Consider the following 15,539-nt stretch of genomic DNA (forward strand, 5'->3'; position numbering starts at 1 on the left):
ATCACCAAGGAACTGTTGAAAAGGAAAAACAAAGCTGGGGGCATCACAATGCCAGATTTCGAGCTGTACTACAAAGCTGTGATCACACAGACAGCATGGTACTGGCACAAAAACAGACACATAGACCAATGGAACAGAATAGAGAACCCAGAAATGGACCCTTGGCTCTTTGGGCAACTAATCTTTGATAAAGCAGGAAAAACATCCAGTGGAAAAAAGACAGTCTCTTCAATAAATGGTGCTGGGAAAATTGGACAGCTACATGCAAAAGAATGAAACCTGACCACTCTCTCACACCATACACAAAGATAAACTCCAAATGGATGAAACACCTCGAGTGAGACAGGAATCCATCAAAATTCTAGAGGAGAACATAGGCAGCAACCTCTACGACATTGGCCAAAGCAACCTTTTTCATGACACATCTCCAAAGGCAAAAGAAACAAAAGATAAAATGAACTTGTGGGACTTCATCAAGATAAAAAGCTTCCGCACAGCCAAGAAAACAGTCAAAAAAACTAAGAGGCAGCCTGCGGAATGGGAGAATATATTTGCAAATGATGCTACAGATAAAAGACTGGTATCCAAGATCTACAAAGAACTTCTCAAACTCAATACGCAAGAAACAAATAAACAAATCATAAAATGGGCATAAGACATGAACAGACACTTTTCCAATGAAGACATACAAATGGCTGACACATGAAAAAATGTTGAAAATCATTAGCCACCAGGGAAATTCAAATCAAAATCACACTAAGATACCACCTTACATCAGTTAGAATGGCAAAAATTGACAGGGCAAGAAACAACAATTGCTGGAGAGGATGTGGAGAAAGGGGATCCCTCCTACATTGTTGGTGGGAATGCAAGTTGGTACAGTCACTCAGGAAAACAGTGTGGAGGTCCCTTAAAAAGTTAAAAATTGAGCTACCCTATGACCCAGCCATTGCACTACTGGGTATTTACCCCAAAGATACAGACGTAGTGAAGAGAAGGGCCATATGCACCCCAATGTTCATAGCAGCATTGTCCACTATAGCTAAATCGTGGAAGGAACTGAGATGCCCTTCAACAGATGACTGGATTAAGAAGTTGTGGTCCATATATACAATGGAATATTACTCGGCTATCAGAAAGAATGAGTTCTGAACATTTGCTGCAACATGGACAGCACTGGAGGAGATAATGCTAAGTGAAATAAGTCAAGCAGAGAAAGACAATTATCATATGGTTTCTCTCATCTATGGAATGTAAGAACTAGGAAGATGGGTAGGGGAAGAAAGGGATAAAGAAAGGGGGGGTAATCAGAAGGGGGAATGAAGCATGAAAGACTATGGACTCTGAGAAGCAACCTGAGGGCTTCAGAGGGGAGGTGGGTGGGGGAATGGGATAGACTGGTGATGGGTAGTAAGGAGGGCATGTATTGCATGGTGCACTGGGTGTTATACACAACTAATCAATCATCGAACTTTACATCAGAAACCAGAGATGTACTGTATGGTGACTAACATAATATAATAAAAAAAATTACAAAAAAAAAAAAAAAGAGTCAGAAGTCAGCTTACATTGTTTTGCAGAGCCACAAGCAAGAATCCTATTTTTAATTATTTCCTCCTGCTACCATGAGTTCTTTTGAAGCATACAAATAATAACAAATAAATGGACACCTGCCTTCTAGGTTAGTGGATTCTTATCCACTGAGGAGTATGAGATTACCTAGGATGCATGCTAAAAGTAAATAAACAAACAAACAAACAATGTAGATTCCCAGGAGCCAGACGCAGAGATATTTTCACAAGTAAATCTGATCTATTGCCTCAGGCCCACAGACCACGCCCTGTGAAACACTAGCTTAGAACCACAGTTCCTTCACGATTGGTGATGACACTATGGCTGCCTAACACCAGGTTGGAGAGAAGATAAAAGCATGTCTTCTGACAGCGCCCTCACAAAACTCCAGCAGAAGTCAGCTCCAGGAAGGAGCAGAAAAGGGACACGGTTTCAGATTTTCCACATTTGAGCAACACCCATGCCCCCAAAGGGTTTGTTTTGCTACCCAGGTTCTATTTTCTGGTCTCCTTGACAATGCAAAAACAACTTGGCCCTTTGTGGAGACTCAGCTTACTTCAAATGGCAGGAGGAGGACACAAGGACAAAGGAGACAAAGATGGATTGAGCAGATCTAAGACCTAGAAAAAATAATGTCTGTATTTAATAACTTCTATTTTACCTACAACACTGGGACTCTCTGTGGAGCAGGGAGAAACCAGGGTATGTGGTATGGGGCGCGCTCGAGCTCTGAAACAGTTGCCGCTCATTAACCTTGTATAACATCACATTGGATCCTTCCTTAACATGGCTAACAAATCACCTCTCATATCAAGTGGTTGCCCCAGAAGCCTTCAAACTATTTTAAGCCTAGCGCCGTGTCCCAGAAATCATTCTGAATGTTATCAACGGTGATCCTGAGGAATTCAAGAACAGTCAGTCAAAGAAAGTAATTCAAAATATTTTCCACTTTGGGTGTCTAAAAAAGACCTTTTTATTGGAAAAACAGAAAAATAAGTTAAGATTTAGAATGCTTGGCTTCATCCTGTTGCCAGGCTTTACAATTGTTTATTGAACTAGACAGAAGAAAGAGACACACTCAGAAAGCACCTGAATGTGAGCTGGGACAGGTGGCTGGGGACAGAGTGAAAGCAATGTAATTGATTAGACCTGCAGCAGAGCCCAGCAACTATGGGGAGGCATGGAGTCATGATCCGGGAATACCATCATGGCCCCACCTACTCAGGGGTCTCCTCAAGCATGACCCTTTAGACAAGGTGTCTTGGGAACACTGGATGGTAACCCAGTAAGTCTTACACGTCGTCCTCAGAGCCATGGCAAACTCTCAATTCTCCAACATGGTGAATCCAAATGATCATCTATGAGTTTCAAGCTCCCTGAGTTCTTGGCTTCCCCACACCTCCAGTACTCACAACCATTACTCTCCTAGCATGCCCTGCAGCTCTAAGCAGGTAACTGTCCCACCACGTGGCTTTTCTGTTGCTCTGTCTCCCACATGACCTGACCTACTTGTGTCACCAACTTTCTCTCTTCTTTCACAAGATATCTCCAGGCCTTCACTTACTAGGCATAGTGGGTTACCTGCCAATTAGAGTCACTACTACACTCCAGATCAGTGACTCCAGAGTCCCTCTTGCTTCCTCCGTTTCTTTTGCACTTCCTTATCCACAGGATAGCCACATTGGACAATATCTCCCACCACTCCACTCCCATTGTCTTGGTCACCCCAGATTCAGGCATTACCATTATTTCTCCGGACAGATTTCTGTCTGTGTTTCCTGCCTCCACTTTCTACCCTTCAAACTATGCCCAGACCATTTGGCAAATAAGTAACCCTTAACATTCTAATCCTGAAGAACTCATGTTGTTATGATTGCATTAAGGGTCCCAATTCTTCACCTGCCCTTGAAACTGCATGTTCTTTGCCATGCAAAACTGCAGTTCCATCCCATTCTGACCCTGGGCTTGCTCATGAGACTTGTTTGGCCAGTAAGATGCTTGCTTAAAAAGCATTTGCACAATTGGTCTTGACTGCTCTCACTCTTCTATACTGCCATGAGAACATGCATAGGCTGGACTACTGGGTGAGAGACATGGGAAGAACTTAGTGTCCCCAGTCATCCTGGAAGGGCAATCTTAGATCAGACAATAGCCCAACACCAGAAATAGGAATGAGCCTCGCTGAGACCAAAACAACTCAGCAAGTCCAGCCCACATCATCAATCCACAGACTAAGGAAATGAATGCTTATTGTTTTTAGCCACTGATACGTGGGATAGTTTGTTATGACAACAGACAACAAATATGACAAAACATAATACACAATTTCAGAGGATATCTAGCCCCATCTTGGTCAGAAATCAAGCTTCCCATTCATGTCACCACTGTCTCTCCAAGCTCCCATCTGTGGAGTTTGTGTGGTCCTGGGATAGCCAATAGAACAGGTCAGATCTGGACAGACCCTCTCATACATACAACCATGATTCTTCACCAGATGACTGAAGCAGACTCCTGGTGACATTCAAGGTCTATCAATGAAAGCAGTAAGTTGTGGTGACTCAGTTTCCTCACAGCTGGCTAGAACTGATGGTAGAGGATGTTTGCTTCAGTAACAGTAGAGATCTTACAGACTAGACTCTGAGATTAGGAAAATGAATGCTACAAATGTGTGTCTGAAATTTTCCTTTCACATCTACCAGGAACTTTCCAAAGGAATAGTCGAGTCTTTGTAAGATTTGTTTCTGATTTGCCTCATGTCTACATTTGGGGGCTCTGGGGGAGAGAGTGGGAACTATAGAAGAAGACCTTGGGATACAAGCAATGGGATTTTGTGAGGATTGTGGAGAAGGGGAGGAAACCAACTGGTACTTTGAAATATTATTCCAGATTTGTATTTTCTCTCCAACTTGAATTTGAATTTTTTGATAACAGATTCTCAATCTAGTGCCCTTTTGAGGAGGCAGTAGAAGCAAAGGAAAGAAAACCAGATTTAAAATCATGAACTCTTGTGATTTGGGAAAGTGACTTAATCTCTGTTTACTGAGAGTAAATATATCAACATTTTGTCTTATATAATCAGAGGATAGATAGGATGGATGGATGGATGGTTGATGGATGGACAGATAGATAGAATAAATAGATCAATTAAATGTTAGCTCCTCACCAAAGAAATCATACCCTGTGTTACCCCAGCCTATTATTCTCTATTATATTACTACTTTTAATTTTATTCACAATACTTTGTTGTTATCCAAAATTATCTTGTATATTTATGGGTTTTTTTCTTATTCTCCCCAACTCAAATGTAAGCTCCATGAAGGTAGTAACACTATGAGATGAGAGCCCCATGAGAGTATATTATTTTACTCTTGTATCTCTAGGTTTTAGAAATTGTTAGTTAAATGGCAGCCACTCAATAATTAATACTTAGAAAGAAAAAAGGAAGGAAGGAAGGAAGGGAGGGCAGGAGAGAGGGAGGAAAGAAGATGAGGGAAGATGAATGAATGCATGGATACTTTATCTTTAGGGCTATCTAACTTCTTAATAACATAGAATCCATCAAAGAAATTCTATTTCTTTGGGCACACTTGAGTTTATAGAAATAATTCCAACTAATAAAAAGAAAGATAATATTTTCTATGCGTTATAAAAAAATTACTTGGTATTCATAGAAATATTTCAGTTCAAAGATTTCTGTGTTCTCTGATATTTAATTCATTCTCTAAATAATCATGAGTTTCATAATTCTGTATATAGATACACATACAGACCCCATTCAGATAATAAAATATGCCATGTAACCCTTCTGAGGATATTTCCTTGTCCGCATAACTAAAAAGTTGAATAGCTTGACTTTGTGATTGTTTTTTAAATTCTATGAGTTAGGGGTGCCTGGATGGTTCAGTCAGTTAAACATCTGTCTTTGGCTCAATCATGATCCTGGGATCCTGGAATGGAGTCCTGTGTTGGTCCCTCTGCTTAGTGGGGAGTCTGCTTCTCCTTCTCCCTCTGCCCCTCCTCCATCTGATTCTCTTCTCTCTCACTCTATCTCTAGAATAAATAAATAAAATCTTTAAAATAAAAATAAATAAATTCTATGAGTTAATGATGATTAGGAAAACTATCATTTCTGGCTGTATGTTCTCCTCCACGAAACCAAAATCTCTGCCATGTGTATTCTTAAAATTAAGTTAACAACAGAAAAGCACTAAGGTTGGGTTTCAAGGTCATGTTTGCCCATTTAAGTTTGCTGCAGAAAAGTCATGTGGAATTACAAAATCCTGATTTAAAAGTACCCCTCTGCCAACACTGATTTTGTATGTGAGCTTCAGATGCATTGGCCAGAGCCAAAAGGAGCATTCTACAGCCAGGGGTCTCAACGCCTACCAGGCAGGCCCTGCCATGAGCTCTAGCTAGAGCTGCAGAAGTATGAGATGCTCCCTGGCCTTCAGCATAATCACATTGCTTTAAATCTTTCTACAAGCTTCCTGGGAATAAAGCATGAAGGAGAACCCAAAATGACATTAATGGTATCTCCTTCCCATCTTCTTGATTCATCTCTATCATAGTAGGTATTTTAGTCAAGGTTGTTTTGTTTGTAAGGAACAGAAAACCTCTTAGCAAGGTCGGTGGGGGGGAAGGACTTTTTTCTTTACTGGTACAATGTTGTCTTGTGGAATGTGGGGCAGAGACACACTTGGGCCCCAGTAGGGATAAAAATGTTGACTAAGAGTCAGCAGAAACAAGGCCACCATTTTCTTGGTCTTTTTTTCAGACCCTCATCTCTGCTCTGCTCTGTCCAGCAGGGTCAGGCTCCTCTCCCTAAAGACGTGATTTTAACCTGTTCCATGCCTGTGGCCACCACCTCGCCCCAAAGTCACACAATCATCTCAGTTCAAGCCACAGGCAGAGGCTGTGACTAAAACCTCCCTCAACCCAATCAACATTCCTGGGAAAGAGATGTTCATTGGCCCACATTAAGCCATGCAACTCTTCTTTTTAAATTAACTGTGTCCAAGTGGGCAATTCCATAACACAAATGTGACTGTGAGGGGTTCATCTGAGTGACGAAGTGAAGGGGGCAGGCTGCGGAAAATGGACATCACCATTAAGTCATCCCAAAGGGAGCCAAATAGCCTAATACAGCATATCTTCAAAAAGGACTCTAATAGGAGGAAGGTTCTTATTATAAAGGCTAAGAAATTACCAGAATTAGATTATTTCCAACAGGCATCTTGAGAACAAAGGCCACTATACCACTTATTTACATAAATGTATTACCTTACAGTTCTGTAGATCAGAAATCCAACATGGCTGTTACTGCGCTAAAATTGAGGTGTCAGCAGAGTTGTGTTCCTTTCTGGAGACTCTAGGGGAGAATACGTTTCCTTGCCTTTTCATCTCTCAGAGGCTACCCACATTCCATGGTCCATAGCTCCTTTCTCCATCTTTAGCACCCACATTCCATGGTCCATAGCTCCTTTCTCTGCAATACCAACATTGGGCTCTTTTCTACCACCACATCTCTTGCTCTGATCACAGTCTGAAAAATTCTCTGATCACAGTCTGAAAAAGTTCCTTCTGCCATGTAGGGTAAAATATTCACAGAGTCATTGGATTATGGTGTGGCCACATTTGGGAAGTCACTATTCTGTCTACCACAGAAAGGTTCTTGAAATTAAAAGACACTTACAGTTTTCTCATGTGCCTAAACCTCATCATTATCCTCCAACTTTTCATTCAGTGATCATTTCATAAAGGAGATGCATAATCCTTGTGCCTTTGAAAATTCAAAGTTTTCAGCCTCACATACAAAGGACTTATCAACATTTAATCTGATTAATATCAAATATCTGTAATCACCAATTATCAGTTCTATAAAAAAGCAGAAGTAACACAATTCTAACTCTCAAGCACTTTCCTAGGCACTTCATATCTCTTGTTTCACTTAATCTTCAGAATGACCCCACAAAGTGGATGGTGTTATCTCTATTTTACAAGTAAATAAAGCAATGATACCTAAATTTTCCAAATTCAAACAGTTAATAAGAAGAGGAGCCAAGATTCAAATGTGAAGCCCTGTCCCACTCCACAGTTCCCACTTTTGCCTTTGTATCAGACAGCTGCTAAGGAATAAAACCCCATCCTGGGGTGTCCTTATAAAGTTCTGCTCTCCCACCATCATAAAAAGCAACCACTCCATTGACAATATCAACCATTCCATTGATAAGAAACACCTTAGCAGCGAGGGACATGGGGAGACATGACTCACTCCTGAGCAGAGCCTCAGAGAGGGGAGCTGACAAGGTTCTGAGATGACCAGGACCTTGCAGACAGCTGCTTTTTATTACTTATCAGGCTTGAGGTTTCCTTTCTAATCGTCCCTCAATTACTTAGATAGAAATAGACATAGATAGGATGAAGACAGAAAAAGAGAAATATGCCTCAGTGTCCTCATCCACAAAATGGACATAACCGAAGTCATTTAACTCACCCCAAGTAATTATTGGGAGGACTAAATTAGTTAGTATATGTAAAGCAGTTAGAACAGTGCCTGGCATATAGGAAGCACCGTCTTAATCACTGTTACACCAACCTCGTCACCGTTGTCATCATCATCATCATCATGAAAATTTCAAACTTAAAGGACAAACAAGTCAAAATATAAGGACCAGGGGCGCCTGGGTGGCACAGCGGTTAAGCGTCTGCCTTCGGCTCAGGGCGTGATCCCGGCGTTATGGGATCGAGCCCCACATCAGGCTCCTCCGCTATGAGCCTGCTTCTTCCTCTCCCACTCCCCCTGCATGTGTTCCCTCTCTCGCTGGCTGTCTCTATCTCTGTCGAATAAATAAATAAAATCTTTAAAATATATATATAAGGACCAGAAGGTCTCTGGATATCAGAAAGAACTCCAGATACGAGCTTGACAAATTACCTTCTTGTGGTTTTGTTTCCCTTTGGTCTCAAATACAGGCATTGGTTAGACAACGAACACTCTCTCTCTCTCATTGATTTTTTATTGTGTCACTACAATGATAGGCTTTTACTCTTAATGCTGTTTCTTTCTCCAAGTGACCAAGAAAATGCAATCCCCAGCCCATCCAGTGAAAAACTGTATATATGTATAATTTCTCTTACAATAAAACAACATTTAGAACTTCACTTTTGTGGAGAGCTTAGAAATACAATAAGGCCTTCTTTGTAAGCAGGTGACTCAAAATACGCCATGTCATTCAAACTCTCATCCAAACTATTTTCTTTTATCAAAAATTGAATCAATTGACGATTTTCACCTAATTTAGGTTTCAGTCCCCATTTTCCCCATCTCTTCCAGACACTCTTTAACTGCTTTAAATTCCATCTCCACTGTTCTCTTTGAACATCTTTTGTTTGTGCTTTTATTCCCTTCATAGTCTCCCACTGTCTCTAATTCTTCCTATTTTTTTGGATGCTTAGGGCCAACTGTTCCCCAGTGCTTTGCTTGGGCTCCCCATCTCTCTCCTTGGTAGACCACACTGGGCTGCTTCCATAGACTTCCTGAGTGTCTTCCCATCCCTCCTGCAGCTTTCTCTCCCCTCCCCTGCTGCCTCCCTCTGCTCCTTCTTGCTCCATATGCCGCCCCCTGCTCACTTCTCCTTTAGCTGTAGACAGTAAGAGATTGGCTAAAGCTGCTCCTCAGCTTTCAACTTGTCAGCACACAGTTGTTTGCCTCAATAAAGTGGAAGCAATTTCAACTCTTCTTTTTCCACCAGTGCCTTGTGATCTTAATCCCTCTGTGCTGCTTCCCACTTCCTCTCCTGCAAGGCTCCAACCTCAGTGGACTGTGTCACCTCTCCTTTTCTTTATCCTTGTCCCTTCTCTAGGAGCCCTCGGTATGTCTCACCACCTAAAGTCTGCAACAGATCCCTCTGTGCTAGGCTTCTCATGTAATTCATTTCCTCATTGCTTACTACATGAGCAGAGTACTCCTTAAATTGTGGATCACTTGAGAACAGAGGGCTGAAGTCAAGTTTTAACTCCACAAATACACAGGGCTGATGTCAAGAGCTAGAAAGGTACATGACATAATGAATCGTGAGGGCATGTAGTTTCAAGACTGAAACCCAGTGCTTAGGAATGATTCCACCACTAAGTCCTTGTTTGAATAAAATGATTTATTTAATCTCTCTGAGCCTGTGTAATCTCCAAAACATGGTACTCAAATCGTGATCACTTGTTCCAATTATCTTTGCGGTATAACAAACTATGGTAAATTCAGTGGCATAAAACAACCACCACTTTACAATGCATATGGGTGTTGTGGGTCAATTGTTTGGGAAGGCCACAGTGGGGCAACTTTACTCCATGATATCTGGGGCTTCCATGAGGAAACCCAATGGGTAGGGCTAGAACAGCAGGGGTTAGAAGACCCACTTTCAAGACAACTTCTTTACTGACATGTCTGGTGGCCTCTCCATGTGGCCTGGACCTTCCATAGCATGGCAGTCTCAGGGAGCTTAAGTTTCTTTTCTTTTTTTTTTTTTTTTTAAGATTTTATTTATTTGAGAGAGTATGTGTGCACGAGCAGGGGGGAAGGGCAGAGGGAGAGGGAGAAGCAGACTTTCCTGCTGAGCAGGGAGCCTGATGTGGGACTTGACCCCAGGACCCTGGGATCATGACCTGAGCTGAAGGCAGACGCTTAACAGACTGAGCCACCCAGGCGCCCAGGGAGTTTGAGCTTCTTGGAGAACACTGGGAACTCCAAAACGTGATGACCCTATTCAACAAGGGAGAAGCTACATGACATTTTATGACCCAATCTTGAGAGTCACATAATGGCCCTTCCCCTGTATTCTACGGGTTGAAGCCTGCTCAGATTCAAGGGAGAAGAGTTAGACTTGACCTCCTGATGGGGAAGCAGCAAGACCACACTGTAGAAGACGGTGAGAGATGAAAGTTATCATGTGTGGAAAACACAACATGACACATCCCTATCTAACCTTCTAGTTCTAAAAACCTGCTTCCAAGCTTTATCTTGAGTCTCAGTAGATGGTCAGTTAAAATTTAACCTCTGCTCTCCAGAAGGCCATCTGAGAAAAACATGAAATAGAGGCTTTTTTAGACATACAACACAGCAAGAGCACAATGCAAATCCATCCTCGTTCAAGCAGCACAGTGTGTGTCACAGACTGAAGTCTCATAAATGTAACAGGCATTCCAGCAAGAGAGGTGTCATTGAAGGACGGGCTCATCAAAGAGAGTTTCATAGAGTAGAACTCAATTCACTGACCACTAATTCCTCACATTATCTCACTTAATCCTCATGATAATCCTGAGACATAAATAGCATACTCTGTCCTTTACAGACCATGAAGCTGAGACTCACAGAAGTTTAAAAAAGACCCAAGGTCCCCCTGCCAGCTACACCAGCTTCCATGCCACCCAAGAGGACGTAGCACTAGACCGAACTGGGTTTGAAGATGTGTTCTCAGTGCAGGATCTGTCACGAAGGAGCACAACAAAGAGCCAATTCTTAGCTTGGGGACAATATTAATAAACACAAGAAGCAGGAGCCAGGTAAATAAGAAGGATAGTGATGAACCTCGGGGTGGGAGGGGGGATCAGAGGGGACATTGCCTGGGCTACTCAAAGAGGAAAGTTGCTATTGGATTGCATCAAATCATAAGTTCTTCCCAGTGCAGCAATGTCCACATGTAACAACGTACACACAGTCTCACATTACTTTGCTTCAGCGCCAAAAAAAGAAGATGTGCACACCTTGGCATTTACCAGTCTTATGAAGGCTCCCAAGTCTGCACGGTCCTGCCTAATCTTCTTGCTAATCACGCATGCCAAACAGGTATGAAGACCATCCCCATGCAAACCACTACTGTAGTTGTGCATTTCATACTTACAAAATATGTGCCGATAACTGAGCGCCTACTACTCTCCATCCACAGGAGAAGTGCGTAACACCCAGTGTGTTTTTCGTTTGCCAGATGAAGACAGGGAGCGTTAAAATATGGATGGGTATTAAAATTATAATTTCAAGTTTTTCATTAAATCCCTGGAGCCACACACACTCCCCCATCACTTCATTCTTTAAATTGTTTTAAAATGTTGAGCACTCATGCGATTCTTTAAAATTTTATAACACCGTACATTTATTTCTGCCTTTCGGGTGTTCCTTTTTTTTTCTAGTTTTATAAGAAACAATTGACATATATCACAGTCTGCCTCTGGTTTTAATTCTCCGTCATATTTTTAGGATTTCTGCCGTTACATATGAAGAATCCAAAGGGTTTGGGATAGAAGAGAGAAGAAATAAGACAAAGGAAAAAACCTATTCTTCCCTTGTGACTCGGATTCATTCGGTGCAGACTTTTTGACTATCCTCGGTGAGGAGAGCTTGCTAAGTCACTAGAGGACAAACAACCCAAGGAGGGGGGGAGAGGGAACAGGAAAGAACAAGAGCTGCAGGATTTTTTTTATTTCATTTTAAAGATTTTATTGATTTTTTTCATGAAAGACACAGAGAGAGAGAGGCAGAGGCAGAGGGAGCAGCAGGCTCCCCGCTGAGCAGGGAGCCCTATGCAGGACTTGATCCCAGGACCATGTGACCCAAGCCAAAGGCAGACGCCTAAACGACTCAGCCACCCAGATGCCCCAGCCTGAAGGATGTTTAAACTGCCATCCAGGCTCTGCCATTTCATAAAGAAAGTTTTCCTCCCAAATAGTCATCAAGTGGAGAACTAGTTGACTATATTAAGGTACATCCACTCAGTGGAATCTGTGGCAAAAAGGAATAGAAAAGATTGATATATACGTCTGCAAGACATCTCCAGGATATATTGTTAGGTAGACAAAAGCAAAGTGAAAACCTGTGCATAGTATACCTCATTTATGTGACAAGAAGGGGTGGGAAACAAATCTTTGTATACTTATTTCCTTGTATTTTAAACAATAAAGAATGGAAGAAAAAATAATAAAATTGGTTATAGGGTGTGGGGAGGAAAGAAGTTCCCCTGTCCAATGAGATCGGAACCAGAAGCTTGAGCTGGAATTCATAGGCTCTGGAAAACTCTGACCAACTCACATTTCAACCCCACTCTTGAATGTGGCCCCATAACAGCTCTGGGGCCCATAACAGCTCTGAGACAGCTCAGACGCTGGGACAGGGATTGTGGGAGCCTCTAACTATGACAGCTGCCATGTCAGGCTGACCCGTCTGCTTGAGCTGGTGACCCTCTTTCTTCCTTATTAGGTGGAGGACAAACCCATTTCAGCCTAGACTATGTAAGTAACTGCTATCAACTACAGCCACTTCACACACAGATGAAGGACGGTCCATCATTGGCTGTCAGATCTAGAAGAAACGGCTCCGTCTAGCGAAACAAATCGTACCCTCATAGTTGTAGCATTACCCAAACCCACAGCTTTCATAATGATAAATACCGGCACGACTAACTTTTATCAAGCACATATTATGTCCAGGTCACTCAGCTAAGAGTTTCAAATACCTTCTTGACTGTTCACAATAACCCTAGTAAGTAGCTGCTAATCACTCCTACATCACTGAGGAGGAAAGATGAGTCCTCAACCACGTGGTATGTCCACCAGTGGATGACAGTTGCATTTCAAACCCAGGCATCTCAAAACCATGTTCTTCACCACAGGTCAGGCTGTCTTGCAGGCTGAGACTCTGTAACCCTCTGCTCAGACAAAGGATGACTGATCCAGAAAAAACATCACTGAGTCAGGTGCAATCAGAGGACCAATACACTTGGTCTGTGTTTTCCAGGCCAAGGTACTGTCAAGATAAGATATCCGTACAAACCGGGATAAGTAAATAACAGCACAAGACATGAAACCACTGAACTGTCCATTAGAACCTCAACATCCCAGAAAAAGACCAGAGCTTTCCCAAAATCCTCGAATTTATAAATTCTTTTCAGCGTGCAATTTTCCTCATAAATTATGATTACGTAGGGCATCACACACAGAGTTGCTTCGTACCTGATCAGATTACAGACAGAGCAGCAGGTGGGGTCTGCTCAATCACCAGGTGACTCACTCTGCCCACCGCTTCATAAAGATTACAGTTCATCCCTGCGCAGAGCTATCAAGGCCCAATGGACCCTGGGACAACCCCAGATTTTCAATAGTTAGACCTGTGACGGATAATCCAGGAACTCCCAAGGTGTAGGGAGTATGTTTAAGGCCAAAACAAGAGAGGCAAATCATCAATGATAGTATTAGCAGGTCCCCTTCTCAATGACTCGCCCACTCTGTCACCTGCCTGCAGCTCTCTGATTGTCACACCTACCTCTAAGGCTGAAAAACAACCCTAGAGATTCTGCCTTCCTTTCAGCATCCAGGACTCCTTACCAAAGGGGCTTTAGGCTTCATCAAACCACACACAGAGCATTTTACACCTTTCCCCAACACTGGGCAGAGGGAGATCAGTTACTGTTAATTACAGATGCTTTCTGTCATGATGGGCCAGATTTTCAAAAGAGTCTCAACTGCATAGCTCCCAAATGCCGTGCACAAACCTGGTAATGGTCCATGCAAATTGAATACTTAGTGGGTCTGTGTGCATTCCGTTCCAGGGACTGCCTTTGAAAATTTAGCCCCATAACTCCAAAGCGTTTGTAGCCTCGTAATCTGTCATCATTAGCAACAATGCTTGACTTGGTGCTCAACATTCTTATTAACCATGCAATTATGAATGCAGACAATGTTTAATCACTTTTACAAAAATACAGCTGTGTTGTTGGGGAGCTGTCATTTACTGCTCATTAATGATTGATTTTTTTTAACCGTCTAGATTGTTTTCATGAGAACAGCAGATTAACTATAAAGAATTCATTATTGGTCATTAAGGGATATTAAAATGGAAAACCTTTACAAGATGTGTCCTGTCTTGCTGCATGTGGATACCTGAGACTCTCTTGCCAACGTAGGGGAGGAAACAAAATACCATTCTTTCAGAGCTCTGGCAAGGAGATCCGGCTGAGAAGAGGTGGAGTGGAGAGAGAAATTAAGAAAAAAACATCTCTTTCTGCTGTAATAAAACATTGATTACATTTTACGACGGCAATAATTTACCCCAAATAATTACTTCAGTTATTGTCCAGCTTGTTCAAAGGCTGGCTGAGCTGTGGGTACCAATCGATTCATGGCAGATTGCTAATAATGGGCTATTTTGAAAACTTAGAGCTGTTTCTCCATCCCATACAGCGGAAGGCACTAATTCCTTTCCCACATTGCACATTTAATTAAAGATGAGTCAGGGCATTATTTTATGGCCAAACTTCCCTTCTACCTTGGATACAGAGAGCTGAGTTCTGCTCCATCAAAGGTCTCCTGGACATACCGTGATGAAATGTACTTTACCGTGGCCTACCCACAAAGACAGCAAGTTCCAAAACCTGAGAAAACACTGGAAAGATCAGACGGCTCAATGTCACGCCCTCCCTGGATTTCCAGTTCTGATGCTAACTGCCCCACACTTGGGGCTCTTTAGCTCCTTACTTGCTACGCAGCTGCCAGGATCTTGGAAGACCTGACCTGAGGGAGAAGGCTTTTCAATCAATCGCAACACCTCTTGCTCCTGTCCTCATTCACCCTTACTCGAGGTCTTCTCTGAAACTGCTGCCTTCTTTCTTTTCAATAATGTTGTGGGTTGGTTTTTTTCCCAACGACAAGTATAATACATATTTGTTTTAGAAAATACAGAAAGACACGGGGGAAAAATGTAAAGCTCTCTCTAGTCCCACACCCAGAAATAACCACCGCTGACATTGTATATTTGCTTCCGCTATTTCTCCTAGGAGCATTCTTTAGAGTTGCATGACCCTGGGTGAGTTACTTATCCTCTCTGTGTCCAGCTTCCTTATCTGCGAAATAGGGAAATAACAGCACCTACTTCAAAATGTGCTTGTGAGAATTAAATGAGTTAATGTTTGGAAAACACTTTGAAGAAT

General features: G+C 42.2%; 1 long non-coding RNA gene across 1 annotated transcript in view; it reads right to left on the reverse strand.

Annotated features, from left to right (window-relative positions):
• LOC113261624 (uncharacterized) overlaps nucleotides 1-15,539 on the reverse strand; it is a 341,122-nt gene that overhangs the window by 125,809 nt on the left and 199,774 nt on the right. The window lies entirely within an intron of this gene.

Source organism: Ursus arctos, unplaced genomic scaffold (genome assembly GCF_023065955.2).
Source record: "Ursus arctos isolate Adak ecotype North America unplaced genomic scaffold, UrsArc2.0 scaffold_5, whole genome shotgun sequence".
Taxonomy (NCBI): domain Eukaryota; kingdom Metazoa; phylum Chordata; class Mammalia; order Carnivora; family Ursidae; genus Ursus; species Ursus arctos.